This window comes from Triticum urartu, chromosome 3A (genome assembly GCF_056163025.1).
Source record: "Triticum urartu cultivar PI428250 chromosome 3A, HENAU_Tu73, whole genome shotgun sequence".
Lineage (NCBI taxonomy): Eukaryota > Viridiplantae > Streptophyta > Magnoliopsida > Poales > Poaceae > Triticum > Triticum urartu.
In genome coordinates this window covers 457,301,717-457,312,498 of record NC_141875.1, presented here as the reverse complement: position 1 = coordinate 457,312,498, position 10,782 = coordinate 457,301,717, and positions in this window count along the sequence as shown.

Below are 10,782 nucleotides of genomic sequence, written 5' to 3'. Positions count from 1 at the left end.
GTTGTTATGTGGGTGAAACTAATTTGTGCAATCAATTTGATTATCTCAAAGCAATTGATTTCCCAAATTAGTTTGTAGGATAATCATATAGAAGCTATTGTGATGTCCATGAAAAGTTAAGTTTCCACTCCACCGAAAAAGATTTTCACCCCACTTTTATATATAAAGCAAACCACCACGGCCACAAAGTTCAACAGAGAGGCACACACACATAAGGTAACACAACACAAAGTACGAGGTAGGATAAGGTACTGCTTGAGGGCACAGCTCAACAAGCCCTTAAAATAAAAAGGCGGACGCGCCGCAGACGAAGAAGCTAATCCGGCTCTGGTGGTGGTGGAGGAAGCAGCGGCGCCAAACGAAGAGCCATCGAGCGAAGGTCAACAATGATGATGTTGATGGTGTCCTGGTCCTGAGGGCGGCTAAGCGGCCACCTGAGTTGCAAATAGCCACACATTTTGAACACCGCGTCGGACGCACGTCGCAGAGGGACACGCTGGATCACAAGCTTATTTCGAACTATCCAAAGCGTCCATGCAACGACCCCAATGGCCAGCCACCTAATATGGCGGCCCGTTCGGGGTAAGGTCTGAAGCTCAGCGAAGAGTTCCGGGAAGTTGGTGTTGCACCATTGACCACCAACCACCTCGCAGAAGCAACTCCACAGGAACTGGGCGAACACACGGGAAAAGAAGATGTGGTTCGAGTCTTCCGCTTGAGCACCTCCATGTCGGAAGGGATGCGGCCCCGGATCCATTGCCATAAGAAGATCCTGATCTTCACGGGGAGGGGCCTGATCGACCATATCATCACTAAGGGCGCAGGTCCCGACGAGGGGACGATGGCCCGGTATGGACTTCATGGAGAAGCTGCCCGAAGATTCAAGACGCCATGAGATGCGGTCGATCGTCTGCTCGACGTCTAGCTCGTGCAAAGGCGATGCAGTCAAGGAGTTCATGCCAGGCAATTATATCCGACAGCCGGACCGCAAGGTACCCTAAGTCAATAAGGACCACCTCGACAGAGATCCTAGGTTCCACCGTGATGGAGAACAGATCCGGGAAGCGGGCCGCGAAGGGGGTATCCCTAGCCTAGTGATCGAACCAGAACAGGGTGGATGCATGCTACTTCTTGAGTTTGCTCTGGTTTTTCCCTTGAAGAAGAAAGGGTGATGCAGCAAAGTAGAGATAAGTATTTCTCTCAGTTGAGAATCAAAGTATCAATCCAGTAGGAGAACAAACAAGTCCCAATGATTGCACCTACACAAACAAACAAATACTTGCACCCAACGCGATAAAAGGTTGTCAATCCCTTCACGGTTACTTGCATGGATGGGATCTGATAGTGATAGATATAAAAGATAAGTAAAAGTGCTAAATAAAATAAAAGTAAATAAATTGCAGCAAGGTATTTTTGGTTTTATAGATCTGAAAATAATATGATAAAAGATAGACCCAGGGGCCATAGTTTTCACTAGAGGCTTCTCTCTTGAAAGAAATCATATGGTGGGTAAACAAATTAATGTTGAGCAATTGATAGAAAAGCACATAGTTATGACGATATCCAAGGCAATGATTATGTATATAGGCATCACGTCGGTGATAAGTAGACCGACTCTTGCATGCATCTACTACTGTTACTCCACACATCGACCGTTATCCAGTATGCATCTAGTGAATTAAGTTAACAAGAATGGAGTAACGCCTTAAGCAAGAGGACATGATGTGGAGGGATAGATCCAATCAATATGGACAAACCCCATCTTTTTATCCTTAGTGACAACAATACAAATACGTGTCATGTCTCTTTCTGTCAATTGGAATAAGCACCGCAAGATTAAACCCACTAGAAAAGCACCTCTCCCATTGTAAGAAAAATCAATCTAGTTGGCCAAACCAAATCAATAGATCGGAGAGAAATACAAAACTATCTTAATCATGCATAAAAGAGTTCAGAGAAGACTCAAATAATATTCATAGATAATATGATCATAAACCCACAATTCATCGGATCTCAACAAACGCACCGCAAAAGAAGATTACATCGAATATATCTCCTAGAACATCAAGGGGAACATTGTATTGAAGATCAAAGAGAGAGAGAAGAAGCCATCTAGCTGCTAGCTATGGACTCGTAGGCCTCTGATAAACTACTCACACATCATCGGAAGGGCGGCAAGGTTGATGTAGAAGCCATCCGTGATCGAATCCCCCTGCGGCGGGGTACTGTAAAAGGCCCCAAGATGGGATCTCACGAGGACAGAAACTTGCGGCGGTGGAAAAGTATTTTTGGTGTGTCCTCTAGTCTACGGGGAATATTTGACTATTCATAGAAGAAGAATTAGGGTTGGAGGACCAACTATGGGCCCACAAGCCTGGGGGGCGCGCCCTCCGAGCTTGTCGTCTCCTCGTGGCTCTTCTAGCCTCTTCCCGAGCTTCTAGGGTGTCTTGTGCTCCAAAAAAATCATCAAAATGTTTCGTTTCATTTGGTATTGAGTTTCTCTAAAGACAAAAACAAGGAAAAAAATAGCAACTCGCATTGGGCACTAGGTTAATAGGTTAGTCCCAAAAAATGATATAAAATAGCATAATAATGCATATAAAACATCCAAGATTGATAATATAATGGCATGGAACAATAAAAAATTATAGATACGTTGGAGACGTATCAAGCATCCCCAAGCTTAATTCCTGCTCGTCCTCGAGTACGTAAATGATAAAAATAGAATTTTTGATGTGGAATGCTACCTAACATGTATATCATGTAATCTTTCTTAATGTGGCATGAATATTCATATCCATAAGATTCAAAACTAAAGTTTAGTATTGACATAAAAAAAATGCTTCAAGCGTACTAAAAAGCAATCATGTCTTCTCAAAATATCATGGCTAAAGAAAGTTATCCCTACAAAATCATATAGTCTTGTCATGCTCTATCTTCTTAACACAAAGTATTTATCATGCACAACCCTGATGACAAGCCAAGCAATTAGTTCATACTTTTTAACGCGCTTCAGCTTTTTCAACTCTCACGCAATACATGAGGGTGAGCCATGGATATTGCACTATAGGTGGAATAGAATATGATGTTGGAGGTTGTGTGGAGAAAACAAAAAAGGAGAAAGTCTCACCTTGACGAGGCTAATCAATGGGCTATGGAGATGCCCATCAATTGATGTCCATGCAAGGAGTAGGGATTGCCATGCAACGGATGCACTAGAGCTATAAGTGTATGAAAGCTCAAAAGAAAACTAAGTGGGTGTGCATCCAACTTGCTTGCCCATGAAGACCTAGGGCGTTTGAGGAAGCCCATCATTGAAATATACAAGCCAAGTTCTATAATGAAAACTTCCCACTAGTAATATATGGAAGTGACAAAATAGAAGACTCTCTATCATGAAGAACATGGTGCTACTTTTAAGCACAAGTGTGGAAAAATGATAGTAACATTGTCCCTTCTCTTTTTTTCTCTCATTTTTTGTTGGGCTCTTCGGCCTCTTTCTATATATTTTTTATATTTTTGTCCGGAGTCTTATCTCGACTTGTGGGGGAATCATAGTCTCCATCATCCCTTCCTCACATGGGACAATGCTCTAATAATGATGATCATCACACTTCTATTTACCTACAACTCAAGAATTACAACTCGATACTAGAACAAAAATATGACTCGGTGTGAATGCCTCCGGCGGTGTACCGGGATGTGCAGTGATCTAGCATGACATGTATAAAAAATATGAATGGTGGCCAAGCCACAAATACCATGCCAACTATATGATCATGCAAAGTAATATGACAATGATGATATGTGTCATAATAAAACAGAACGGTGGAAGTTGCATCGCAATATATCTTGGGATGGCTATGGAAATGTCATAATAGGTAGGTGTGGTGGCTGTTTTGAGGAAGATATAAGTAGGCTTATGTGTGAAAGAGTGTATCATATCACGTGGTTTGGATGCACTGGCGAAGTTTGCACCACAACTCAAGGTGAGTAAGGGCAATGCACGGTACCGAAGAGGCTAGCAAAATGCAGAAAGGTGAGAGTGCGTATAATCCACGGACTCAACATTAGTCATAAAGAACTCACATACTTATTGCAAAAATTTACTAGCCCTTGAAGCAAAGTACTACTACGCATGCTCCTAGGGGGGTAGATTGGTAGGAAAATATCATCGCTCGTCCCCGACCGCCACTCATAAGGAAGACAATCAATAATATATCATGCTCCAATTTCATAGCATAACGAGACCATAAGTGCATGCTTCGGGAATCACAAGCCTTAACACAAATATTCTTACTAAACCACAATTACTCACTAGCATGACTCTAATATCACTATCTTTATATCTCAAAACAAATGCAAGTAATCAAACTTCTCATATATTCAATGATCTTCGTGAAAGTTTTTATTATATCCCTCTTGAATACCCATCACATTAGGACTAAACTCATAACCTAAGCAAATTGCCATACTATTTATAAGACGCTCAAAATAATATAAGTGAAGCATGATAGTTCCTCAATTTCTTCAAAATATAACCACCACCATGCTCTAAAAGATATTAGTGAAGCACTAAAGCAACTACCTAGCTCAAAAAATATAAGTGAAGCACATAGAGTATTCTAATAATCCACGATTAATGTGTGTCCCTCTCAAAAGGTGTGTCCACAAAGGATGATTGTGGCAAACTAAACAGCAAATAAAGAAAAACTCATATAATACAAGACGCTCCAAGCAACACACATATCATGTGGTGAATAAAAATATAGCCTCAAGTAATTTAACGATGGATTGTAGATAAAAGAGTGGATGCCATCCGGGACATCCCCAAGCTTAGATGCTTGGTTGTCCTTGAATATTACCTTGGGGTGCCATGGGCATCCGCAAGCTTAGGCTCTTGCCACTCCTTATTCCTTAGCCCATCGAAACTTCACCCAAAACTTGAAAACTTCACAGCACAAAACTCAACACAAAACTCGTGAGATCCGTTAGTATAATAAAGGAAATCACCACCTTTAGGTATTGTTGTAAACCCATTCCAATTTTATATTTGCATTATGTCTACTATGTTCTAACTTCACCGTGGTTCATACCACCCGATGCTACCCATATATTCATTAAAATAAGCGAACAACACTATGAAAACAAAATATGTCAAAAACAGAACAATCTGTAGCAATCTATACTTTAGTCAAACTTTTGTAACTTCAAAAATTCTGAAAAAATAGTACAATGTAGGAAATTTGTATATAAATGTTGTGTAAAAAATTTAGATCAAAATAACGTTTCTGTGAATTTAAAAAATTCCATAACTGAGCGCAAAAGTTTCTATTTTTTAGCAGAATCGAATCAACTATCACCCAAGATCATCCCAAAGGTCTTACTTGGCACAAACACTAATTAAAACACTAAAACATAATCATGACAGAAGTATAATTTCATATACTCATAAAAATAGAAAATAAAAGGGAAAACTTTGTTTTTGCCACTCTAGTTTTTGCCAACTTTGCTTATGCCACTCTAGAATTTGACATTTCACTTTTGCCACTCTTAGCTTTTGATAATATATCACTTTTGCCATTCCGTGGCAAAAACAAAATTTCTAGAGTGGCAATTATGATACATTGTCAAAAGCTAAGAGTGGCAAAAGTGAAATGAAAAATTATCCTTTTTGCCATGAAATGGCATTTGTGATGTATTGTGAAAAGCCAGGAGTGGCAAAAATGAGATGTCAAATTCTAGAGTGGCATAAGCAAAATTGGCAAAAGCTAGAGTGGCAAAAACAAAGTTTTCCCAAAATAAAAATATTGGGTTGTGTCCCAACAAGTGCTTTTCTTTAAAGCCTTTTAGCTAGGCATTGATAATTTTAATGATGGTCACATGAAAGACAAAAAATTGAAGCACAAAGAGAGCATCATATAACATGTTAAAAACAAGTTTGAATCTAACATACTTCCTATGCATAGGCATTTTATAGGGAAAAGATTTATCAAGACAAGCAAAAACTAGCATATGCAAGGAAGAAGAAAGAAACAATAGCAATCTCAACATAAAGAGAGGTAATTTAGTAACATGAAAATTTCTACAACCATATTTTCCTCTCACATAATAATTACATGTAGGATCATAATCAATTCAACAATATATATATGATATAAATTTTTCTCTTCATGATCCACATGCATAAAAGTTTTATAATCTTCCAAGATAGTGGGATTAACATCAACTAAAGTCATAACCTCTTCAAAACCATTTTCAGTATTATCGCAAACATATTCATCATGATGCTTAAATAAATTTTCAAGATCATAATTAAGAAGCATTATCACCCCAATCATGATCATTGCAATAAGTAGTGGACATAGCAAAATTAGCATCCCCAAGCTTGGGGTTCTGCATATTCTTAGCACAATTGAAATTACTAGAATTTATAATAAAATCATTGCAATTGTGCTTTTCATTCAAGGAGCTATCATGAATCACTTCATAAATTTCTTTGTTTAGCACTTCATCACAATTTTCAGATTCATGAATCTCACGCAAAACTTCATAAAGATAATCTAGTGAACTTAATTCACTAGCAATTGGTTCTTCATTTGGATCTTTTAAAAAGATTAGTAAGTAGATGAGGATCCATATCAATAGACTTTCAGCAAGCGAAGATGCAAGAAAATAGAAGGCTCATGGCAACACAAGCAAACATAAGATAGAACAAGAAAAAGGCAAACGGAAAATAAGGCAAATAAAATGACAATTTTTCTTGAAGTGGGGGAGATGAAAACGAGAGGCAAATGGCAAATAACGTAAATTGCAAGGAGATGAGATTTGTGATTAGAACCTGATAGATGTTTCTGATGTTTCCCCGGCAATGGCGCCAGAAACTCCTTTTGATGCGGCTTGAACTACGTCGGTATTTCCCCAAAGAGGAAGGGATGATACAGCACAACTACGGTAGGTATTTCCCTTAGTGATAAGACCAAGGTTATCGAACCAGTAGGAGAACCACGCAACACTATGTGAACGGTACCTACACACAAAGAACAAATACTTGCAACCCGGCGTAAAAGAGGGGTTGTCAATCCCTCCCGGTTAAAAGGATAGATAAAATTGTAGTAGATTGGATAAATAGATCTCACGGGAACGCGAGATAAAATAAATAACAGTAAATTGCAGCAAGGTATTTTTGTATTTTTGGATTAATAGATCTGAAAAGAAAAGCAAATAAAGATAGATATCGAAGGCAAATATGATAAAGAAGAGACCCGGGGGCCATAGATTTCACTAGTGGCTTCTCTCAAGAAAAATAGCATACGGTGGGTAAAAAAATTACTGTTGGGCAATTGATAGAACTTCAAATAATTATGACGATATCCAGGCAATGATCATTATATAGGCATCACGTCCAAGATTAGTAGACCAACTCCTGCCTGCATCTACTACTATTACTCCACACATCGACCGCTATCCAGCATGCATCTAGCGTATTAAGTTCATGGAGAAACGGAGTAATGCAATAAGAACAATCACACGATGTAGACAAGATCTATTCATGTAGGAATAGACCCCATCTTGTTATCCTTAATAGCAATGATACATACGTGTCATTTCCCCTTCTGTCACTGGGATTGAGCACCGTAAGATCGAACCCATCACAAAGCACCTCTTCCCATGGCAAGAAAAATCGATCTAGTCGTCCTAACTAAACTAAATATTCGAAGAAGAAATACAAGGCTATAAGCAATAATGCATATAAGAGATCAAAGAACTCAAATAACTTTCATGGATAAAAATATAGATCTGATCATAAACTCAAAGTTCATCGGATCCCAACAAACACATCACAAAAAGAGTTACATCCAATAGATCTCCAAGAGACCATTGTATTGAGAATCAAAAGAGATAGAAGAAGCCATCTAGCTACTAACTACGGACCCGTAGGTCTACAATGAACTACTCACGCATCATCGGAGAGGCACCAATGAGGATGATGAACCCCTCTGTTATGGTGTCTAGATTGGATATGTGGTTTCTGGAACTTGCGGAGGCTAGAATTGTGTTTCGTCGACTCCCCTAGGGTTTTTGGAATATTGGGGGTATTTATAGAGCAAAGAGGCGGTGTGGGAGGCCACCGAGGTGGGCACAACCCACCAGGGCGCGCCTGGGCCCCAGGCGCGCCCAGGTGGGTTATGCCCCCCTCGGGGCACCCCTCTCGTACTTCTTTGGCCCATCCTGTGTCTTCTGGCCTAGAAAAATTCTCCAAAACGTTTCGTTGCGTTTGGAATCTGTTTGGTATTGATTTTCTGTGAAGTAAAAAACAAGCAAGAAACAACAACTGGCACTGGGCACTATGTTAATCGGTTAGTCCCAAAAAATGATATAAATTGCTATAAAATGATTGTAAAACATCCAAGAATGATAACATAACAACATGGAACAATCAAAAATTATAGATACGTTGGAGACGTATCATGCACCATTGCAAAAGTTTGTCGTTTTGAAGCACCTCATGATGATCGGGTGTGATAGACTCCACGTTTGCATACAGTAGGTGTAAGCCAGTTTTACACATGCAGAATACTTGGGTTAAACTTGACGAGCCTAGCATGTACAGACACGGCCTCGGAACACAGGAGACCGAAAGGTCGAACATGAGTCATATAGTAGATGTGATCAACATGAAGATGTTCACCATTGATGACTACCCCATCTCACGTGATAATCGAACATGGGTTAGTTGATTTGGATCATGTGTCACTTATAAAACTTGAGGGATGTTGATTTAAGTGGGAGTTCATCAGTAATTTGATTAACTGAACTAAATTATCATGAACTTAGTCTTAATTGTCTTCGCAAAATTTGTGTTATAGATCAATGGCCCGCGTTGTAGTTCCCCTGAATTTCAATGCATTCCTAGAGAAAGCTAAGTTGAAAGATGATGGAAGCAACTATGCGAACTGGGCCCGTAACTTGAGGATTATCCTCATTGTTGCTGATGTCTACTACGCAATGATAAGTCTCCAACGTATCTATAATTTTTGATTGTTCCATGCTATTATATTATCAATCTTGGATGTTTTATATGCATTTATATGCTATTTTATATGATTTTTGGGACTAACCTATTAACCTAGAGCCCAGTGACAGTTTATATTTTTCCTTGTTTTTGAGTTTTACATAAAAGGAATACCAAACGGAGTCCAAATGACATGCCAATTTTTGATGATTTTTTATGGACCAAAAGAAGCCCCCCGAGTAAAAGAGTTGGGCCAGAAGAGTCCCAGGCCGTCCATGAGGGTGGGGGCGCACCCTACCCCCCGGGCGCGCCGCCCTATCTCGTGGACGACTCGGGGACCCCCCTGACTTGTTCCCGACGCCAAAAATTCCTATAAATACAGAAACCTCCAGAAAATAACCTAGATCGGGAGTTCCGTCGCCGCAAGCCTCAGTAGCCACCGAAAACCAATCTAGACCCATTCCGGCACCCTGCCGGAGGGGGATCCATCACCGGTGGCCATCTTCATCATCCCGGCGCTCTCAATGACGAGGAGGGAGTAGTTCACCCTCGGGGCTGAGGGTATGTACCAGTAGCTATGTGTTTGATCTCTCTCTCTCTCTCATGTTCTTGATTCGGCACGATCTTGATGTATCGCAAGCTTTGCTATTATAGTTGGATATTATGATGTTTCTTCCCCTCTACTCTCCTTGTGATGAATTGAGTTTTCCCTTTGAAGTTATCTTATGGGATTGAGTCTTTAAGGATTTGAGAACACTTGATGTATGTCTTGCATGTGCTTATCTTTGGTGACAATGGGATATTCACGTGATCCACTTGATGTATGTCTTGGTGATCAACTTGTGAGTTCTGTGACCTCATGAACTTATGCATAAGGGTTGGCACACGTTTTCATCTTGACTCTCCGGTAGAAACTTTGGGGCACTCTTTGAAATTCTTTGTGTTTGTTGAATAGATGAATCTGAGATTGTGTGATGCATATCGTATAATCGTACCCACGGATACTTGAGGTGACATTGGAGTATCTAGGTGACATTAGGGTTTTGGTTGATTTGTGTCTTAAGGTGTTATTCTAGTACGAACTCTAGGATAGATCGAACGGAAAGAATAGCTTTGTGTTATTTTACTACGAACTCTTGAATAGATCGATTAGAAAGGATAACTTTGAGTTGGTTTCGTACCCTACAATAATATCTTAGTTTGTTCTCCGCTATTGGTGACTTTGGAGTGACTCTTTGTTGCATGTTGAGGGATAGTTATATGATCCAATTATGTTATTATTGTTGAGAGAACTTGCACTAGTGAAAGTATGAACCCTAGGCCTTGTTTCAACGCATTGCAATACCGTTTTCCCTCACTTTATCATTAGTTACCTTGCTGTTTTTATATTTTCAAATTACAAAAACTTTTATCTACCATCCATATTGCACTTGTATCACCATCTCTTCACCGAACTAGTGCACCTATACAATTTACCATTGTACTGGGTGTGTTGGGGACACAAGAGACTTTTTGTTATTTGGTTGCAGGGTTGCTTGAGAGAGACCATCTTCATCCTACGCCTTCCACGGATTGATAAACCTTATGTCATCCACTTGAGGGAAATTTGCTACTGTCCTACAAACCTTTGCACTTGCACTACAAAAAAATACACTTCCGTGATGATACGTGTTTGTCACAATAGGTCGCGTTTTTTGTCATGCATGTACATCCATGACAAATTTATGACAAAATCAAGATAGTCATACTTGTGCTGTCGTAGAAGT